We start from the raw sequence: 21595 nt of genomic DNA, 5'->3' as shown, positions 1-21595 counted from the left end.
AGTCTCGTTGGGAGGAACTCAAAAATGGTCTAACTTTCGATCTGGGATCAACGGTTCTCGAGTTATAGCAGTTTTTTTGGATTTCAAAAAAAAATTAAAAAGTCTGACATGGTACTCAAATGAAAGGTCTCCTTGGGAGGAACTCAAAAATGGTCTCACTTTCGATATGGGATCAACGGTTTTCGAGTCATAGCTGTTTCTTAGAATTTTCAAAAAAAATTAAAAAGTCTGATATGGTACTCAAATGAAAAGTCTCGTTGGGAGGAACTCAAAAATGGTTGTGGGGCAAGCATATCCATATTAAAAATCTCAGATTTATACCACCAGATGGCAGACTAAACCCCCTTGATAATGTTACCACAAAATTCGAAATAACTCAATTTTGGGGGCGTCTAGGGAGGAACTAATTGCAAATAGAAATTCTGCATGGAAAATACTGTATTACTTCAAATTTTGGAGTCGATCTAAATCAAAAACTTTTTTTGGCGAAAAAATATCCAAGGTTTATAGTCTTGGTTTTTTCGAAAAATACGACCGATCGAATTTGAACTTTTTATGGTGTATTCAGATAGTTTCGAGGATGTACATTCCGAATCAGGCATCGATTTCGATCAGAAAAATTTGTATACACATTTAAAGCACTATTTTTCTACAAAATTAGCCATATCTCACCTCTGGGAAGTGCTAGGAAGAAACCGATGGAAGATGTATATTCAGAATCGAAAATTCTGCATGTAACCAAATTTTGAACGTGATCCGCCGCCAATTTTTTTTTCAAGAAAACATCCACAAAAAAAGTCTGATATAGTACTCAAATGAAAGGTCTCGTTGGGAGGAACTCAAAAATGGTCTAACTTTCGATCTGGGATCAACGGTTCTCGAGTTATAGCAGTTTTTTGGGATTTCAAAAAAAAATTTAAAGTTTGACATGGTACTCAAATGAAAAGTCTCGTTGGGAGGAACTCAAAAATGGTCTAACTTTCGATCTGGGATCAACGGTTCTCGAGTTATAGCAGTTTTTTTGGATTTCAAAAAAAAATTAAAAAGTCTGACATGGTACTCAAATGAAAGGTCTCCTTGGGAGGAACTCAAAAATGGTCTCACTTTCGATATGGGATCAACGGTTTTCGAGTCATAGCTGTTTCTTAGAATTTTCAAAAAAAATTAAAAAGTCTGATATGGTACTCAAATGAAAAGTCTCGTTGGGAGGAACTCAAAAATGGTTGTGGGGCAAGCATATCCATATTAAAAATCTCAGATTTATACCACCAGATGGCAGACTAAACCCCCTTGATAATGTTACCACAAAATTCGAAATAACTCAATTTTGGGGGCGTCTAGGGAGGAACTAATTGCAAATAGAAATTCTGCATGGAAAATACTGTATTACTTCAAATTTTGGAGTCGATCTAAATCAAAAACTTTTTTTGGCGAAAAAATATCCAAGGTTTATAGTCTTGGTTTTTTCGAAAAATACGACCGATCGAATTTGAACTTTTTATGGTGTATTCAGATAGTTTCGAGGATGTACATTCCGAATCAGGCATCGATTTCGATCAGAAAAATTTGTATACACATTTAAAGCACTATTTTTCTACAAAATTAGCCATATCTCACCTCTGGGAAGTGCTAGGAAGAAACCGATGGTAGATGTATATTCAGAATCGAAAATTCTGCATGTAACCAAATTTTGAACGTGATCCGCCGCCAATTTTTTTTTCAAGAAAACACCCACAAAAAAAGTCTGATATGGTACTCGTTGGGAGGAACTCAAAAATGGTCTAACTTTCGATCTGGGATCAACGGTTCTTGAGTTATAGCAGTTTTTTGGGATTTCAAAAAAAAATTTAAAGTTTGACATGGTACTCAAATGAAAGGTCTCGTTGGAAGGAACTCAAAAATGGTCTAACTTTCGATCTGGGATCAACGGTTCTCGAGTTATAGCAGTTTTTTGGGATTTCAAAAAAAAATTTAAGAGTCTGATATGGTACTCGAATGAAAGGTCTCGTTGGGAGGAACTCAAAAATGGTTTTGGGGCAAGCATATCCATATTAAAAATTTCAGATTTATACCACCAAAAATGAATTAAAGAGTCTGATATGGTACTCAAATGAAAGGTCTCGTTGGGAGGAACTCAAAAATGGTCCAACTTTCGATCTAGGATCAACGGTTCTCGAGTTATAGCAGTTTTTTGGGATTTCAAAAAAAAATTAAAAAGTCTGATATGGTACTCAAATGAAAGGTCTCGTTGGGAGGAACTCAAAAATGGTCTAACTTTCGATCTGGGATCAACGGTTCTCCCAACGAGACCTTTCATTTGAGTACCATAGCAGACTCTTTAATTTTTTTTTGAAATCCCAAAAAACTGCTATAACTCGAGAACCGTTAATCCCAGATCGAAAGTTGGACCATTTTTGAGTTCCTCCCAACCAGACCTTTCATTTGAGTACCATATCAGACTTTTTAATTTTTTTTGAAAATTCTTAAAAACTGCTATAACTCGGAAACCGTTAATCCCAGATCGAAAGTTAGACCATTTTTGAGTTCCTCCCAACGAGACCTTTCATTTGAGTACTATATCAGACTTTTTTTGTGGGTGTTTTCTTGAAAAAAAAATTGGCTGCGGATCACATTCAAAATTTGGTTATATGCAGAATTTTTGATTCTGAATATACATCTACCATCGGTTTCTTCCTAGCACTTCCCAGAGGTGAGATATGGCTAATTTTGTAAAAAAATAGTGCTTTAAATGTGTGTAATTTTTCTGATCGAAATCGATGCCTGATTCGGAATGTACATCCTCGAAACTATCTGAATACACCATAAAAAGTTCAAATTCGATCGGTCGTATTTTTCGAAAAAATCAAGACTATAAACCTTGGATATTTTTTCGCCAAAAAAAGTTTTTGATTTAGATCGATTCCAAAATTTGAAGTAATACAGTATTTTCCATGCAGAATTTCTATTTGCAATTAGTTCCTCCCTAGACGCCCCCAAAATTGAGTTATTTCGAATTTTGTGGTAACATTATCAAGGGGGTTTAGTCTGGTGGTATAAATCTGAGATTTTTAATATGGATATGTTTGCCCCACAACCATTTTTGAGTTCCTCCCAACGAGACTTTTCATTTGAGTACCATATCAGACTTTTTAATTTTTTTTGAAAATTCTAAGAAACAGCTATGACTCGAAAACCGTTGATCCCAGATCGAAAGTGAGACCATTTTTGAGTTCCTCCCAAGGAGACCTTTCATTTGAGTACCATGTCAGACTTTTTAATTTTTTTTTGAAATCCAAAAAAACTGCTATAACTCGAGAACCGTTGATCCCAGATCGAAAGTTAGACCATTTTTGAGTTCCTCCCAACGAGACTTTTCATTTGAGTACCATGTCAAACTTTAAATTTTTTTTTGAAATCCCAAAAAACTGCTATAACTCGAGAACCGTTGATCCCAGATCGAAAGTTAGACCATTTTTGAGTTCCTCCCAACGAGACCTTTCATTTGAGTACTATATCAGACTTTTTTTGTGGGTGTTTTCTTGAAAAAAAAATTGGCGGCGGATCACGTTCAAAATTTGGTTACATGCAGAATTTTCGATTCTGAATATACATCTTCCATCGGTTTCTTCCTAGCACTTCCCAGAGGTGAGATATGGCTAATTTTGTAGAAAAATAGTGCTTTAAATGTGTATACAAATTTTTCTGATCGAAATCGATGCCTGATTCGGAATGTACATCCTCGAAACTATCTAAATACACCATAAAAAGTTCAAATTCGATCGGTCGTATTTTTCGAAAAGAACAAGACTATAACTTTGGATATTTTTTCGCCAAAAAAAATTTTTGATTCAGATCGACTCCAAAATTTGATGTAATACAGTATTTTCCATGCATGAGGTACCGAAGTCGGTAGTAAAAGCAAAGTCGCCGCCACACAATATCTTTCACCAGGTAAATTATTTTATACCTGCTTGAAAAGAACAGGTAAGAATTAAATTTCAACGCGTATGGTCAATTTCTTAAAATATTAATCTATTAAAAAAAAATATATATATTTTCATCAGTTAAAGTTGATTTAATTTGAAAATAAAAATTTTAAATTGTTATAACTTTTTTATAAACAATTAAAAAAAAAAATTTTCTCTAGAATTAAAGTTTATAATCATATAAGTAATTTAAAAAAAAAAATTATGAGTTTTTTCAATTTTTCAACAACTTATGATTTTTTAAAGTTCCTGTTATCATCCCCTAGCTTCTAGCTATCCTATCTCAGTTAATTTCAATTTTAGGAAAAACAGTTATGAGAACATTTTTATGTAAAATTTTACGCTCTACAACTTTTATTCGAAACTTTTTTTTCTAACCCTTACCATTTCCCCAAAATTTCAAAAAAACCACTTTTTTTATTTTTTTTCACCCCTTCCCGGGGGTGAATTCAAAAAAACCTTTCACAGTTCGTTTTTAGATGCTTCAAAGTAACTTATATCGAAAATTCAAGTTTTAACCTCAAAATTCGTATTTCATTGATCATTTTCTTGGACTATAGAGTACCTACAGATGCATGAAGTTTTTAAATAACCTCCCCCAAAGAATTAAGAACATCACATCCACGGGAATTTTTGAAACGCACATATATGTATATAAGGAACTACTGGATTTGGAATCATATTCGATGGAAGAAATTGAGATGAACTTGTAGCAACTTTTCTATCTTTTTTTTTTTGGACACTGTTTCATTTCATGTGACTGTTTGTTAATTATTATTGTTATTATTACCGGACAGAGTCCCTACCTGATATTTTTTAAATGAAAGGTTGAAGGATGTATCAATCATTTTAACGATATTCCATAACAAATACTTAATTTTAATCGTAAGTTCAAGAGTTACACATAATACATAACTGACCTCATTCAATAGTATATTATTTAGAAATGACGTTGAACATCCTGTATCTCCTATGCTTTGACAACGAGATATATGTCATACGCCAAAAATGATTCTCCAACATCTACATGACTATTGGCAGGTTCCATAAGACTTTTATTGTGGTGCTTTACACGTTCAAATCATTTCTGCATTCAATTTCAGTCCATTTTTGACACTTTCACACCAAGTTGCAGGAATGTTCAATTAAAATTTAATGCCGTCATTGAAACTTTAATCCTCCAGTAGAAGGATCCTGTCGGCTACCTGCACCATTTAATGGAGTATTAAAATTTTAATGCAACATTAAATTTTAATGAACGTTACAGCAATTGGGTGTCATATAGATTCGAAAAAATAAAATCAACGAATTGATCGGCCAATCAAAGTTTTAACATGCCAATTGAAAAGTCCTCGGTCTACCATAGTAAAACACATTTTTTTTTTGGCAAAATTCGATTTTATTATTCAACATAGTTGCCTTCGAGGACGATACAGCGATTATAGCAATCCTCCAACTTTTCGATACCATTTTTGTAGAACGATTTGTCTTTCGCTTCAAAATAGGCCTCAGTTTCGGCGATTACTTCTTCATTGGCGCTAAATTTCTTTCCAGCGAGCATTCTTTTGAGGTCTGAGAACAGGAAAAAGTCGCTGAGGGCCAGATCTGGCGAATACGGTGGATGCAGAAACAATTAGAAGCCCAATTTATGCAATTTTGCCATTGTTTTTATTGATTTGTGACACGGCGCATTGTCTTGATGAAACAGCAATCTTTTTTTCTTCAAATGGAGCCGTTTTTCAACGATGTTCTTTAAACGATCCAATAACGCTATATAATAATCGCTGATGATGGTCTGGCCTTTTTGGAGGCAATCAATGAATATTATACCTTGTGCATCCCTGAAAACTGATGCCATAACCTTGCCAGCTGACTGTTGTGTTTTTCCTCGCTTTGGATTCGGTTCATCGTGTGCAGTCCACTCAGCTGACTGACGATTGGAGTGAAATGATGGAGCCATGTTTCATTCATTGTCACATGTCGAAGCAAAAATTCAGGTTTATTGCACTGAAACAGCTTCAAACACTGTTCAGAATCATTAATACGTTGTTGCCTTTGATCGATTGTGAGCTCGCGCGGCATCCATTTTGCACACAGCTTTCTCATGTACAAATATTCGTGAATGATATGAACTACACGTTCAGATGATATCTGCACAATGTCTGCTATCTCGATCAACTTCACCTTACAGTAATTCAAAATTATTTTGTGAACTTTATTGATTTTTTTCGTCGGTGACACCCTCTTCTGGGCGTCCACTGCGTTCGCCGTCGTCGGTGCAGACCCCATAAACTCTTCATCTAGCCAAGATTTTGCTTCCACTGTATTTTTTCCCTTCGAAAAGCAATATTTTATTAGCACACGAAATTCTTTTTTTCCATCTTTTTTCAAATAACAAAAGTATCTCACAAACTACTGGTCGGACTGCTGTCAAATTTTGACACGTATATCGTTTGAAGGTTGGTACTAACTAAAAATCATATGAATTTAATACTAGCACCGCCATCTGTGCATCAGACCGGGGACTTTTCAATTGGCCTATTAGTATATGCTTGTCCGGTTTATAATGAAACACTCTGTATGTATCTATTTTTCAGAGGGCTCGATATTTCTCGGAAATGAGCAGGAGATGACCTTCGCAATCTGCGTTGATTTTGCAGCTTCGGTTCATCAGTTTCAATTCATTAACTATATTAACTGTTAGTCCCAACCAATGCATCGTCCACACCATAGTCCGCTATCTGCAGAATGGCGATAAACTGATTCTACCAGTTTTAAAGATTACGACTTTGAAATTCCCCACTATCTTTTTAGTTGGATCACTGTGATGTGTTGTTGACTTCATATCATAGGTTCATGTTCGTTTGAACCAGCGTGTTTACCCGTGTGTGCAATTGGGAAATGTTATTTTTCATTGCTCGAATTATTACTCGATCAATTCAGTGACATGTTTTTAAAGTTTACAGTGAAAACGGTCCAAGTTCCCATATTCCGTAATGACAAGTGAAGTGACGTATTTTGTCCAAATATTCTTTGCGCGTCATCTTATGTTTTCTGAGAATTTCTAATTATTGGATTCTATGGTGTACACTGTACATAGCCAGTCAAGGACAGTCAAGGTAGGTATTGTAACTACATAAGGTATGATTTGAAATGATTTGACTACTAAAAGAGCAGCTGGAAGCAGGTTCATAAGAGTAACAACAACGAATTTGAATGGTATTTTACAAGAAAACAAAGAATTAGCTTATCATATTCGAATCTAATTAGTCTGAATGAATTAATAAATAAAGTTGAAAGTTATTGGTAGCCCGTAGATTGAACGAAATTTTCGTCAGGAAAAGCTTCGAAAGAAAAATTTTGGCTAATCCATCAATTCACTATATTTCCATCCATTATATATGACGAATGAAATTTTTTTTTTCGAAATTTCTGATGAACAGCAATATAAAATGATAAGAAATGTTGGGGCACAAGGCCAAGATAATATTGGCATTTCGCTGAATTTTATTTTCATCATTATTATATGCTTTGTGTTCTGTTATTCCAAGCACAAACATTTGAATACCTACGTTCGAGAAAAAGTCTTAAGCGTTTCAATAATCAGTTCAAAAATCAGTACGCTTTATTTTACGCCGAAGACGAGGTTTTCACTATTATTCATTTTCAAAAATTAGTCATTGCGGAAAGTCATTTCTTATAAATTTTTTTGGAATGAAAAAATAAAAGAAATATATGATTTTTTTTGAGAAATAAATATATGCATGACAACTTTTCCAACCCCACATAACAATATTATACAAAAAGTCTTGTCGAAGGCTGAAAATGCGTTTTTTCTAAAATTAATTATAAAGACGTAAAAATGTATTTTGAATTCTTGCATGTGGTAGAAAAGGCTGTAAATCAAAGGAACGTATGAGATTGCTCTACTCAACCTGAAAAGTAGTGAGATCTCAAAAACGCTGAGGAGACAAGAGTAGTTGAATTTTTGGAGATCACGAGAAAGTCACGTTGTATAAACTTCCTTAGCTCAATTAAAATTCATAAAGGCTTTTAGAGTGACATAAAATGAGAACACCCAGTAGCGGAATATTCTGGTGAGTGATAGGCGAGGTGATAGGTGAGGAAATGGATATTCAGAATTCCAGATTGATAAAGAAATGGGAAAAGCACTGGCGCTAATTCCGGAGCTTTTGAGCGCTCGTTCATTAATGCGCCAAATGCTTCCATTGAATCACAGATCTGTATCTATATACACATATACCTATGTATATGTGGTCTTCAAGGGTGCAATTGGCGAATAAAAGTACGAGCGCTCAAAAGCTTCTCACTTCGACTAAGTGCTTTCTACAATTTTCTCGATGTTTCTGCTTGAAATTTCTGTGGTTCCTGGCGACGCTATCATCAAGAAATTGTGCTCGAAGGGTTGCCGCCAGGACCAGCAAACCGGTTATTTTGCTGGGTCGCCAAATTGTAGGACTAGGATAGTCAGTTAATGAAACAAGACATACCTTTTGACACAAAAATGTTTTCTTGGTAGAAAAATAATAAAATTTCAAAGAGTCATTTTCTTAAAAATCAAATAGGTACCGGGTTTTTCACTATAATTTGACCCCCCCTTTAACTTTGTTACTGAAAGAGGTACAAAAAAATGTTTCCTACAAAAGTTTCACGAAATCGACTAGTGTTTTTTAAAATGATTTCAAAAAACGAAATATATACAGAGTGGGCATGTGGGCAACATATTGATTGCAACTTCATTTTTTTAAATGGAACACCATGTATAAAAATGTTTCCAGACAGATTGAAGAATGCGATAGTAAGACCTATATTCAAGAAGGGAGATGAAAATGATTTTGGAAATTACAGGCCCATCAGTATTTTACCATCCTTTTCTAAGATCTTTGAGCTGGCTTTTTGTGGACAAGTCATGACATTTCTCTTGAAAAACAGAATATTCACCAAAAATCAACACGGTTATTTGAAAGGAAGATCGATTCAAACGGCCATATTCAACTTTGTGAAAAAGATAACAAGTGCTTTTGAGAATAGAGATCTATCTATGGGACTGTTTCTGGATCTATCGAAAGCTTATGATTGCCTAGATATAGGAAATCTTATAGAAAAATTAGAAGGTTATGGAATTGCAGGACCTGCCCTGGATTGGATAAGATCGTACTTCACTAAACGGACTCAGTTAGTAGAGATATATGCAGATGGATGTAGAATAAGATCAGAAACAGAAGAACTGAAGCTTGGAGTGCCACAAGGAAGCATAGCGGGTCCCCTCCTATTCATAGTGTATGTTAATAATTACCCATTGAACCTTAATTGGAGTGAGGATAGAGTGAACTTTGAGGACTATGTTGATGATAAGAATCTGCTGGTTATAGAGTCTCTGTGGCCAGATCTCAAGAAATTGGTTGAAGAGGTACTGAAATATACCGAAACTTTGTTTGCTCAAAACAACATGGTCATGAACAAGGACAAAACCAACTTGATAGTATTCCATCCTCCAAATTCAAACTTAGAAGTCCCCCAACATGTAACTCTGAATTGCTGCAAGTATAAGGTTTCGGAGGCCACTAGATTCTTGGGCGTCCACATCGATGAGGAACTGAACTGGAAACAACACATAGAACATCTAAGTAATAAAATAGGTCCATCCATTTATGCTTTGAGAGTAGTTGCCAAATATCTGAGTACAAAAATTATAAAGACTGTCTATCATGCTACTATAGAGTCAAAATTGAGATTTGGTGTTGTTTTCTATGGTTCGGGAAACATTCAGCCTTTGTTTATACTGCAGAAAAAAGCTATAAGAATTATAGAAAAATTATCATTCAGAGAATCATGTAAAGGATATTTCAAAAAGAACGGCATTTTAACACTTTATGCATTGTATATTCAAGAATGTTTAATATTTTGTCATAAACATAAAGATCTGTTTTCTCCATATCTGAATCTCAAGAAAAATTATGATACAAGAACACTAGCATACAATTTACCAAAACATAGCCTTTCAACAACTCAAAAGCAAGCAGAGTACCGCTGTTTAAAGTTTTTTAATAAATTACCAAAAGACATACAAAAGATTGATCAACTTAAACCTTTCAAAAAAAAAGTTTTTAATTTATTATTGAACATGGAACCATATAGTATGGAAGAATTTTTTGGATGATTAAGAACCACATTTCTTTTTTGACACTGTTTCATTTCTCTTCTTGTTTGTAACTTGAATTGTTTTGAAATAAAGATTATTTATTATTATTGTTATTAATATTATATTTTTCTATATTCGACTAGCTCTTTTTCCCCTGATTTCGAATATATAACATATGTTTAGCCATATTTTTTATTCTGAGTACCACAGAGTTTCAAATTTTAAGAACCACCTGACAAGCTAAGTAATCAGTTTTCAAGTGGAAGGCTGCGATAATTCAAAATGCCTCTTTTTAGAGTTATCTCGTTGGCAACGATATATGAAATACGTTTGCCATTGAATGAATGAAACTATTTATCGAATATGCTCTACACAGAAGCGGGAAAATTTGAAATAGTTTCACTTTATGTGAAGAATAATAAAAATAAGAAAGCTACAAGGAGTTGCATCCAAATCATCCAATTCCAATTTATAGTGAAAAACGTATGTCATATCGTTGCCAACGAGATAACTCTAAAAGGGCATTTTGAGTAATCGCAGCTCCTACGACTTGAAAACTGATTACCGAGTATGCCAGGTTGTTCTTAAAATTTGAAACTCTGTGGTACTCAGAATAAGAGAGATAGACCAAACATATGTTAAATATTCGAAATCAGGGGATAAAGAGCTAGTCAAATATAGAAAAATATAAAGGGTGTTCCATTTAAAAAAATGAAGTTGCAATCAATATGTTGCCCACTCTGTATATACATATTTCGTTTTGTGAAATCATTTCAAAAAACACTAGTCGATTTCGTGAAACTTTTGTAGAAAACATTTTTTTGTACCTCTTTTAGTGACAAAGTTAAAGAGGGGGTCACATTATGGTGAAAAACCCGGTACTCTCAACTATAGTTATGAAACTACAAATAGTTACCAAAATGCACCTTTGAGAACCTTGTCTTTTTACTATAGATTTATAAAGCATCATACTTTTAAACAATTCAGGTAGTTTTTTGATGAGATCGACAAAACGTTCTTTGATAAATTTGACAAGGTGATTTCAAGTTGAAAAAGACGATTTCAGATAGAATTTAAAAGATGCTGACAAAGCAGGGCAGCGAAATTTTATTTTGCCAGGGCGCCAAAATGTCTGGTAACTGCTCTGGGTTATTCTATATGTATATATGTACAGGTTGGGCTGAATTGAACTTGAATTTCTGTACTAAATAGACTGACAAACTGATGTTGGTGTTTGGGGATAGTTAATTTTCTTGAAAAACTCATTGGCGAAAACCGCAACTCCATAGCTATCACCCTTATATAGTTACCGGGTGTTTTTCGGAAATGTTCACTTTCGAAATATTACTGAAATTTTTCTTCTGTTCAAAATTTCTAATTTCTGTAAGAACATTCTTGTAGCAAGTTTTTACGTAAAATGTTAGTTGAATTTTCCGCAAACTGATACATATGTATGTTTGGAGTTGAATGATAATCGAGTTTTTTAATAACAAAACAGTTGTCATATTAACATTTCAAAGTGTATATACAGGGTGATTCATTAGCTTAACGAAAAATTTCGCCATATAAATGTATGTAATTTTGACAAAAATATGATATACCTATATCGATTTCAAGTATTTAAAGAAATGAATGGCTTAAAAGTTTCATTCATAGGTTTAATGTACCTCAACTCTGTAATTTTGTTTAATAATAATAATAATAATAATTCTATTGATATGATTCATTTATAACAAAAAAGTATGTTTAGAAACAATCGCAAATACTACTAAATATTCAATAAAACGAAAAAAAGAGAAAATTTCACATTTTTTGGCATACTATTTGAAACACTTTGTAATGATATTCTACAAATTCAAGAGATGCACGATATTTTTACATCATTCTACTTTGAAAAAGTGAATCGAGTTTTCGCATAGTATATTTACAGTAAAATACATTCACCCCGTATATTTTCTACGAGTTCTTCAGTTAATTCCATATAACCTATCATAATCAATTCAATTCAAATTCAATAGGATCCCATCATCAGAAAATCATATCAAGACAAAATAATCGACAGCTGTCGTTTTATATAGGCGTCTAATTCTTTTCTCGAATTCTGAATTACTTTTTATTAGTGAACTGCATATCGCCCATTTTAATTTAAGTTAAAATATAAATGTAAGCTTTTGAATAAAGTTATTATTTATTATTTTATATTTTATAGGCCACCATAATTAGAAGTATGATTTGGGTTTTCAAGGAAATTAGTGGATCTGGAGCGCCGTCTGCAAAATAATAACATTATTTTATCCGGTCTCACAGTGGATTCGCGTTTCATTATTTTCCACTGCTTCCAAAATAAATAATATTTTTGGCTTTGACTTAACTACGAAGTATATGAGAAAAATATATTCATATAAAGTTGATTTATAGAAATATCTCCTAGCCAAAGTTGAATTTATATCATAAGCTCCAAGAAAAAACAAATTTTTTACTTCAACGCAAAATATCCCAACACATAAAATTATTAATGAATAGCAGAAGCAGGATTCGAACCCGTGGTCATTCGTTCCGAAATCTGAATGAACATTTAAATAATTCGTAACTCCGAAATATAAAAGCTACGACTCAGAGATAACATCGCCTTGATCTCAATATTGAAAGGCAAGTGACGTTACATTTGTTGTTTCTTGAAAAATGTACAAAAACGAGTTTCGTCTATTAATAAAAACAATCTCCAAAATCTCAAACAAGCAAGGTTATGGTATCCGTAAGGGTCTTTCTGAAAACTTACTGTTTTAAATATTTCGCCATATTTTGGTTTCTGTTCGAGATATTCGAGAAATTCAAAAACTTTTTTTTTAGTAATTTTCATGGTTTATATGAAACTCATAGTAGATCATAGAAGTCAATTATAGTTTTAGCGATATGGAGGAGAGTTGGTGTTTTTTGAATCTCTAGATGAATTGAATACAATTATACAATAGAATCAAAAGAAAGTCGAAAATCTCAATATATTTGAAACGGATGATATATGTATTTGAAAAACCAGTAACGGGATGCTTTTCGACAAATCTGCAGCTAAAAACCTACGTTGAAAAATATAGGGTGTCCCATTTAAAAACATCAACTTACCTCTATATCTCTGAAACGGTAATTGATTTCTATGACCTGTTGTCAGGGCCGCCGCTAGATATTTTGGCGCCCCAGCAAAATAAAATTTCGCTGCCCTACTTTTCTAGGTTATCTGTTATTCCCCTCAGGCATCTTTTCAATTTCATATGAAATCGTAAGGACGTTTTATCGATTTCATTAAAAACGTCCTGCATTGTTTAAAAATACGGCGCTTTAGGAGTTTATAAGAAAAGGCGACTTTGTTAAAAGGTGTATTTTACTACCTATTTGTATTTTCATAACTCTATTTGAGGGTACCTATTCGATTTGAAAAAAATTGGCTCTTGGTAATTTTATTATTTTACTACAAAGAGTAGTATTTACACTATGAAAACATTTATGTGTAAAAAAATATGTCTTGCTTTATTAACTGACTGTGCCCCTAAAATTTGGCGCCCCGGCAAAATGTCCGGTTTGCAGGTCCTGGCGGCGGCCCTGCCTGTTATGAGTATTATCATAGGATAAAGTACCTATTCTTATACAATGGTATCATATAAATCATAAAAATTATTGACGCAATGTTTTAGAATTTTTCTGATACCTTGAATAGAAACAAATATGTCAACATCCAAGAAGAAAATATCTCGCAAAAGTTTGTGACTTCACGTAATACCTGTTCTCTTTTTTGTTTTAAATGTCCCTTTTCGTTTCCCTATGTAGGTACTCAGTTAAGACTTGACTATACTAGAATCAGTTGATAATAATGTACCTAATGCTGGTGAAGCCATAGTGCATGGGGTAATGAAAATGATGTTGATTGAAATTTGTTCGACTTCTCACACTATAATTATAATGAAGAATTCAATCAGATTGCTTAGAACAAAGGGCTTCTGCACATAGAGATTGTCGCTGCAAGAAAAATTGTGCACGTGTGTTCGACTATACGCATAGATGCGTAGAAAAATTGTAATACTTTTATAATTTATTTCAATATTAAAAAAATAAAATTAACTTTTCGAGATAAAATCATTAGTATATCCGCGGTCAAACTTTCATTGTGCGAAAATGATTACAAACTTGATATGCATAATTGTGAATTATCTACAACAAATACTTTTTACAATCATAACTAATGATAAGCCTAGGGGATTTACCAGATTCCATCTGTTGAAACAGACTTCTTCGAATCAGTGACATTCCAAAATAATAACAAAACAATATCAATAAAATAAAACGAAGTAATTTCCACTATGTTATTTAATTGTTAGCAACAATTGTTTCGCCACACTGTGGCTTCATCAGGCTACATTTCTGAACTGATCGCCTGGAAAAGTCATTTAAAAAAAAAATTGAGAGAGAATGCGAAGACACAAGTTTGGATTTGAGTTAAGATGTAGGGACCGATGTGATAGAAAGGATTATTTCAGAACTGTTATCCTGTTATCATTCAACATACTGGCGACGTCCAGGGCAACCTGGTTCTAAAACCTTACAAACTGATAGCCAAGACCCCCAAAAGAATGCTTCTCAGGTTAGCCTATTCTAAACATTTGCTCAGTATGTGTTCCGCTGTTTTCAATTTGCAGATCCTGCCAAGTCTGAGTCTTTTCCTCTTATTCATGAGCTCCACTCGCTGAAAACTGCTCTGTAGTTGTTTTCTACAAGCCCACAGAAATCTTCATGTCCAGCTAGTGGTTGTAACACCTGATGCCAGTTCATTGCCATGTTTTGGCCTGCCACGCAAAGTTGAATTACTTCGTTGCCTCTATAGCAAGATGTTTCATGGCATTACTTCACTTTCAGATCTGTAAAGAGCTTTGATCATGTGATTCCAAGTTCCTCATAAAGACTGGCTGTCAATTTAATGTGTTGCTTTGAGGTTCCTTTCAAGACACTTTTGAGTGCACATACAACCAGATTTCTGTCTGCAAGACAGAGGTATTCCACCTAGGGCAACAATGTTAATTTAGATTAAGAATAATAATAGTAATAAACAGCGTGTTAGGGAATCAGTGCGACAAACTTCAGGAGCTGGTTCTGCATGAAAAAATAATTAAACAGGGTGAGTCTTTCACTTGTACATATATTCAAACCGAATATTTCTGAGGTCAAAGGAGACACTTTGTTTCTTTAGCATTTTTTCCGATTCAGCTCGGTTGAAATAATACAGGCTGTTGAAAATCCATAAAAATTGTAATTTTTAGTTAGATCTCGCAAATGGAATGGAATCGAGTGAAATGATTTTCTTTTGCGAACATAAAAATTCATCAAAGTCCGGTCAACTCCAAAATGTCCGCTATAGTGAGTGTCATTAAAATTTTGAACCTCCAGTAGGAGGTGGCTATTGAAAAATGGATAAATACGAGTTTCGTGATTTTTGATGGAAAAAATACTGCGCAAACGAAGTAATTGCTTGAGGAGTGTTATTCAGACACTGCTCCACCGACAACAGCGGTTAAAAGGTGCTCTAGGGAAAGAAATTTGGCTTTGATAAGAAGTAATAGCCGATGTTGAAGCCTATTTCGGAGTGAAGTGTCATTCCCACGTTTGAAACTGAAAAAAAACAGCTTTTGTCGGAATAAGGTCGACATAAATCCATAAAAATGAACTTGATAAGAATTGTTGAAACCACACCAATCGCAGTTTTAACCAAGTTTCTACGAATGTAAAGAATACTACGATCTGACCATTGTCACGTTTGCTATTGCTACCGCCAAATTATTGTTGTTGTATTGTCGGTTAATTCCTATATGAATTTCTCAGAATCTTAAACTTTCCTGCCATTAGAACTTATCTTCGTATTGGGGAGATGGGGTTCAATTATCTTCATATAATTGTCTTAACTTCTTTTCAGAGAGCAGTTCTTATTCGTACAGGCTTTATAGTTAACCATCAAGTATTGTGTTTCAGTTTTCGCTTCTGGTGAGTTTAGTATAATGTATAGCCTTTGAGTTTGCTATTTCGTTCATTTTTTTAAAGTTTTCTGAAATTTTTCTATTTAAAGTTCGGAATTCTCAAGATTGAAAGAACCACACTCTTCTTGCTTATCCATGGAATTTATTTGTTTTTAAAACTGTTTTGAAAACGATTTGGTCAATTTCAGGCACCGGATTTGAATCCAAAGTTATTCTATCCGAATAAACCCTTCAACTAAATTAAAAATCAGAAACCCAAAAACAGTTCTGTGTTCTCCAAAGACGCAATTAACGCATACATTAACGAATTCTCAAAAGCTCTCGACTTTATATCTGTATTTTCTTTCATTTCTTTCGATATCCTTCTCAAATTTTCTATTGTGATGAAGTTATCAATACAAAATTTTGCACGAAGCTTGTCAAGGTTATTCTACATATTTACATCAAAATTCAAGACCCAATTTATTCGAAAATATAATCAAATCGAAATTTATTCATTACTCAAAATCTTATCTAAACCCACGCACGCAAAATTTCAACCTAATTGCATATGTTATCATCGAAATATTGGGTATTTTTTCTGATATTCTCCTTGAATTTATTATGGTTTCAACAATGCGACAATGGAAAAATTTGTACAGAGCTTGAAATTGTTTTATATATAGGTACATGCGAAAATTTCAACCCGGTTAAATCTGTAATCATCGAAATATTGGGTATTTCTTTTTCAATATTCTTCTTGAATTTTTATGGCTCTAACTATGTGATCAGCTCGAAATTTTGCCGGAGTTTGAAATTTTTATTTCATATTAACATACAAAATCTCAATTCCCTTAGTTCTATGGTCACGGAAATATTGGATAATTTTTTCGATATTCTTCTTGAATTAACTATGGTTGTGGTTAAGTAATGAATATAATTTCAATTGTCCGTATACAATGCAAATGCAATCTTTTTTATATACCTACAAGGAGCTTCAGGAGGTGATTCTGCATGGAAAAATAATGATATTAAGCTATATAATGTTTGTCCGCAAATGTATCGTTTTCAGAGATACGGGGTGTTAAAGTTTTACTTAAAAACTGACTATTCATTTATTGCTCTGAAACTGATCGAAATATGCGAATTAGATTTGGCTAGTTTCAAGAGGTAGTTATTACGCATTTTTTATGTTTATCATTGCCGCGCATACAATGAACTCAATTTTTTTTAGAAAAAAAAATATTTCAAACTTACAATGATTTTCGAATTCTTCGTTCAATTCGTGACAAAAAATCTCTCCTGCCTTTTTTTCGTATGGAGCGCCGTTTTCATGCAAAAAATAAAACATATTAACGCGTATTTTGCATTTCTTTGATACATTATTCAGTAATGATTTCCATTTTGAAATATCTCAATTGCGTATCATTTTTTCTTCAAAAAAAAATTGAGAGCAGGTAATAAATACTGTTCTTTTTTCAATAAAAACTTCAACACCCTGCATCTTGGAATACGAAGCATTTTCGAACAAAAGTTATATAGCAAAACTTATTTTTTATGCAGAACCCCTTCCTGAAGTTTACACCATGTATATATTCTGTAATGCCGAAAAAACTAAAATTTCGAACTGCCACATTTACGAAACTCCTTTTCAGAAATTGCGTACTCATAAACTCAACTGCGGGATTCGAGATCCGAACTTATCCTGAAAATTCCAAGTTTCTAACTCTTTTCGTTCGTAATCAGTGATTCGAGCCTTATCATTTAGGACCATTCAAGTCTCAAAAGTCGAAAAATACAGACGATAGACGATATGATAAGCAATCTGTTGGATGAAACGAGTTAATTAGGAGAAATTAGAAAATTGAGATCGATCATTATTTATTATCTTCAAATGTATCGTCCCTTTATGAGACAATTAAATAATATAGGTACTGCTCTTCAAAAGTTAGAAAACTAATGACAAAATTGATATATATTTACTCTTTTGAAATCATTGTTTTGAGTAGCATAGTAAATTAAAAAAAATCACAAAAGCTGCCTCGAATGTGTTTTTACGTACTTAGTTACACACATTTCAGAACATTATATACGTGTGTTGCCCAATTTTTGAATAGCAGTATATATTATCCATTGATATTTCATTTGAAAAAATTAAATTAAACACACTTTCGTGAAAGATTCATGTGAAAGGAATTCCAAAAATAACAAAAGCGCCAACCAAAAGCATTAAACCGAACATTATCTACTGCTGATAATACAAACATTAAACGAAGATAAGAAACCAATAAAAAATTGCGTATTTAGATGTGAAATAACAATTTCAAGTTGCATCCGAAATTTCATATAGTTCGCGTCACCAGAACCGCAGAAAATTCAAGAATGTCGAAAAAAAAACAGTATTTCATTGATAACAGCTACGACCGAATTGAGATGTTAAAGGAAAATATTATATGTATAAACCGAACTATGTACTTACCTATATTAGGGCTGCCATAAATGTTGGAACATCGACCGGGACAAGAGGCACAGAAATAGGTTAAAATACCACACACAAATCAAAACCTCATCTGAGAGGTATTCATTCAATAATAAAATCCATGGTTTCTATTCTAGGATTATTGACTTTTTTGCACTTGGTAGTTGAATTATAACCCATTCCTCAATAAAATAAGATTCATTCGGACATATCCACTGACATAATTTATAAAGAACAAAAATAATATCAACTCGCAACAAAAACAACCTGAAGTCGCAACAATAAACAAGTAGGTATGGTACCCTTTTTTTTAGGCTTTATCCTCGGTGTCATTTTTTTAGCCCATTTATATATTTCAAAGCTTTGACCTTTTCAAGTTATTTTTTCTCACATAATTATAAAATTCTACGTATGTAATTTTATAATTAAAAATAATTTGAATTATGCTCTCCACTGTGCTTACTGCGCTTGATGCATTTCGTTCTTAAACCACTGTCAAGATCTCAGAAAAGAAAACACCCGTTCCACATAAACATTGTGTTCCAGAATTGCGAGAATATATTGGCACATTTTGATGAGATTCGTCTTTATCTCATGTCCTCTTGTTTTATTGAGAAATGACATATATTTATCGTGTATGTTTTTAGCTTTCCACTCATCTGACATTTCTGCGAAAATGAAAGAATTCAAATAGGTACATAAATTTTTCATAGAAGGAATCTTCAAGCGTGAAACCTTTCCGATTCAATATACTACAGTTTCTTCTACTAGCTTTTATTAAGGAAAAGCATTCAAAACATTCATACAAATATATCGAATTTAGTCATTGGCCAAGTCCATTATATTCGAGATATCGGGTGTTGTGAAAAATCTCTGACTTCACTGTCAAATTTAACTTATTGCATTGTATTCATCGTGGTAGCATTCTTTAGTTTATTATAGACTTGTCTTGTTTGGTTCCCAAAATATTTATTTAGTAATCTTCCATTCAACCCTTTCTTAGTACCTATCTTCTCTATTAATTTTTACTTTAATAACAGTAATTAATGATTTTTCAATCCTTTCAATCGGTTTGTCAGTCAGAAATGCTTGACTGTGTAGAAATAGAGTATAAAGTTCTGATAAATAGTCGAAAAAAAAATCGGTTACAGCTTTTGAGGCCCGGACAATTGAATAACTAACCGAGACACTGGGACTCGATGGTCCAAACCGGGACGTGTCCCGCCGTACCGGGACGAATGGCAGTCCTAACCTATATTCATACGGAATATCGAAAACACCTTATTGTTTAGTGGCAAAAGATCCGACCCACCAGAATCATAAAAAAATTCCCAATATTTCCGTAATGAGAGATTAGACTTTCGAATTTTCATGCCGTATTTCGGGATGATAGTATTTTCATAAAACACCATATAAATAATATAATTAGGGAATCCAATCCCGCACCAAAATATCAATCCCGCAAATCCGCGGGATAAAAATGATCAATCCGCGGATCTGCAAAAATGTGGGATTGTTAACAATATATATATACTCTTTGTACTCAACCTGTTAAACATGCTCATAAAAAGGTCCTAAGCTATTAAAAACATACTATAGTATAATAGTTATTTATGCAACAAGTGCAAAAAGTGAATGTTTATTGTATTCGACGTGAAATTGTCCGACGAGGCCGTTAGGCCGAGTTGGACAACACGTCGAGTGCAATAAACAATTTTTGCACGAGTTGCATACAACATTTTTTCTACGTTCATGCAAAAAGCAAAAAATGATTTATTGAGGTGCGGCACTAGGTGTAGGAAAATGACGTTTATGTTTGTCATGATGACAGCACGTTGAAGTAGAATGACAGATGAGTGCAATAAAGAACTTCTTTTTCCACTAAATATAGTTCAATAAAGTTTTGCTTTTTGCATGAATGTAGAAAAAAGTGTTTATTTCATGGCAACAGCTGTCAAGTTTGGCCGCGGGTAAATCTGCCGACAAGTGCTGTCTCACCGTTTTTCCAACTAGAAACCATTTATTATTCAATATTGAGCGTTTGTGATAGGTTTAAATTAAGACGAGGGTCGGAGTTGTAAACAGCTTCCAAGAGTTCCAAGTATGTACCCGTACCCCTATTCCGTCTGCATTTTAAAAGGGTCATTTCATGTTTTAATAAGTGGTCAAGTGTTGTTCGTACTCGTGCTCGTTCCATAGAAGAAGCCTTTGATTTTGGTACCCAAGCAGTACGAATACTATGATTCGATTCCTTTTCTAAATTTAAAGGCTATGGTTCATGTCCCGTTGCTAGATTAGATAAAAATACTTTGTCCTCATCAGCATAAGTGAAATGGTATTCGATTTGGGATTGCGTTTTGTCTTCTAAAGACGTTTTTATTTACAGCCTGTCAGTCAAACTCTTAATTTCATTTCGTAATGTTGATTTGCTGTGAAGTACAAATGTATCTTCTTGGCCATTTGTAGACATTGACTGTTATCCCAGAAATTCCAGATATTTGTCTGGGTTTTCCAAATACGGTACCATATATACTTGTCATTAATGTACGGCTTTCTTCTATCCTAGAACATAAAGCTTTAACCATTTATTTATTCAATGTCGAGTTATAATGACTTTCCAATTTGCTGATCATGAATCGTAGTGTACTTTCAGAAGTAACTAGTGTTACACCTTCGTCCGTAACTTATAATTGGTTTATTGCTTTTTGATGGGACGTTTCAAAAGACATTTGCGCTTTTTTTGTGTATGCAATTTCAATATTGAATTCCGCAGAACTCGCGTGGAACATCCGGTAATTTTGATCCCGCAGAATTTCAGAGGGAACCCGCAATTATGTGATTGGATTCCCTAAATATAATAAACACAATGTCTTCATGATAAATAAAATATCATATACAGGGTCTTTCACAAGGAACCTCACCCATATTTATACGGGAAACTACTGAAAGTATTTTCATGAAATTCAGCACTTAT

At 33.5% G+C, this 21595-nt stretch overlaps 1 protein-coding gene across 1 annotated transcript in view; it reads left to right on the top strand.

Moving 5' to 3' along the window:
• The first annotated feature begins 6688 nt into the window (after positions 1-6688).
• The window catches only part of LOC123670962 (protein toll-like), a 30642-nt gene continuing 15735 nt past the window's right edge, over positions 6689-21595 (top strand). The window contains exon 1 of the mRNA XM_045604565.1: positions 6689-7105. The gene's annotated coding sequence lies outside the window, so the exon portion shown is untranslated. The remainder of the gene's footprint in view (positions 7106-21595) is intronic.

The sequence above is a fragment of the Harmonia axyridis genome, chromosome 1, assembly GCF_914767665.1.
Source record: "Harmonia axyridis chromosome 1, icHarAxyr1.1, whole genome shotgun sequence".
NCBI classification, from domain to species: domain Eukaryota; kingdom Metazoa; phylum Arthropoda; class Insecta; order Coleoptera; family Coccinellidae; genus Harmonia; species Harmonia axyridis.
Note: the sequence above shows the minus strand (reverse complement) of the source record. Positions and strands in the feature narration are given on the sequence as shown.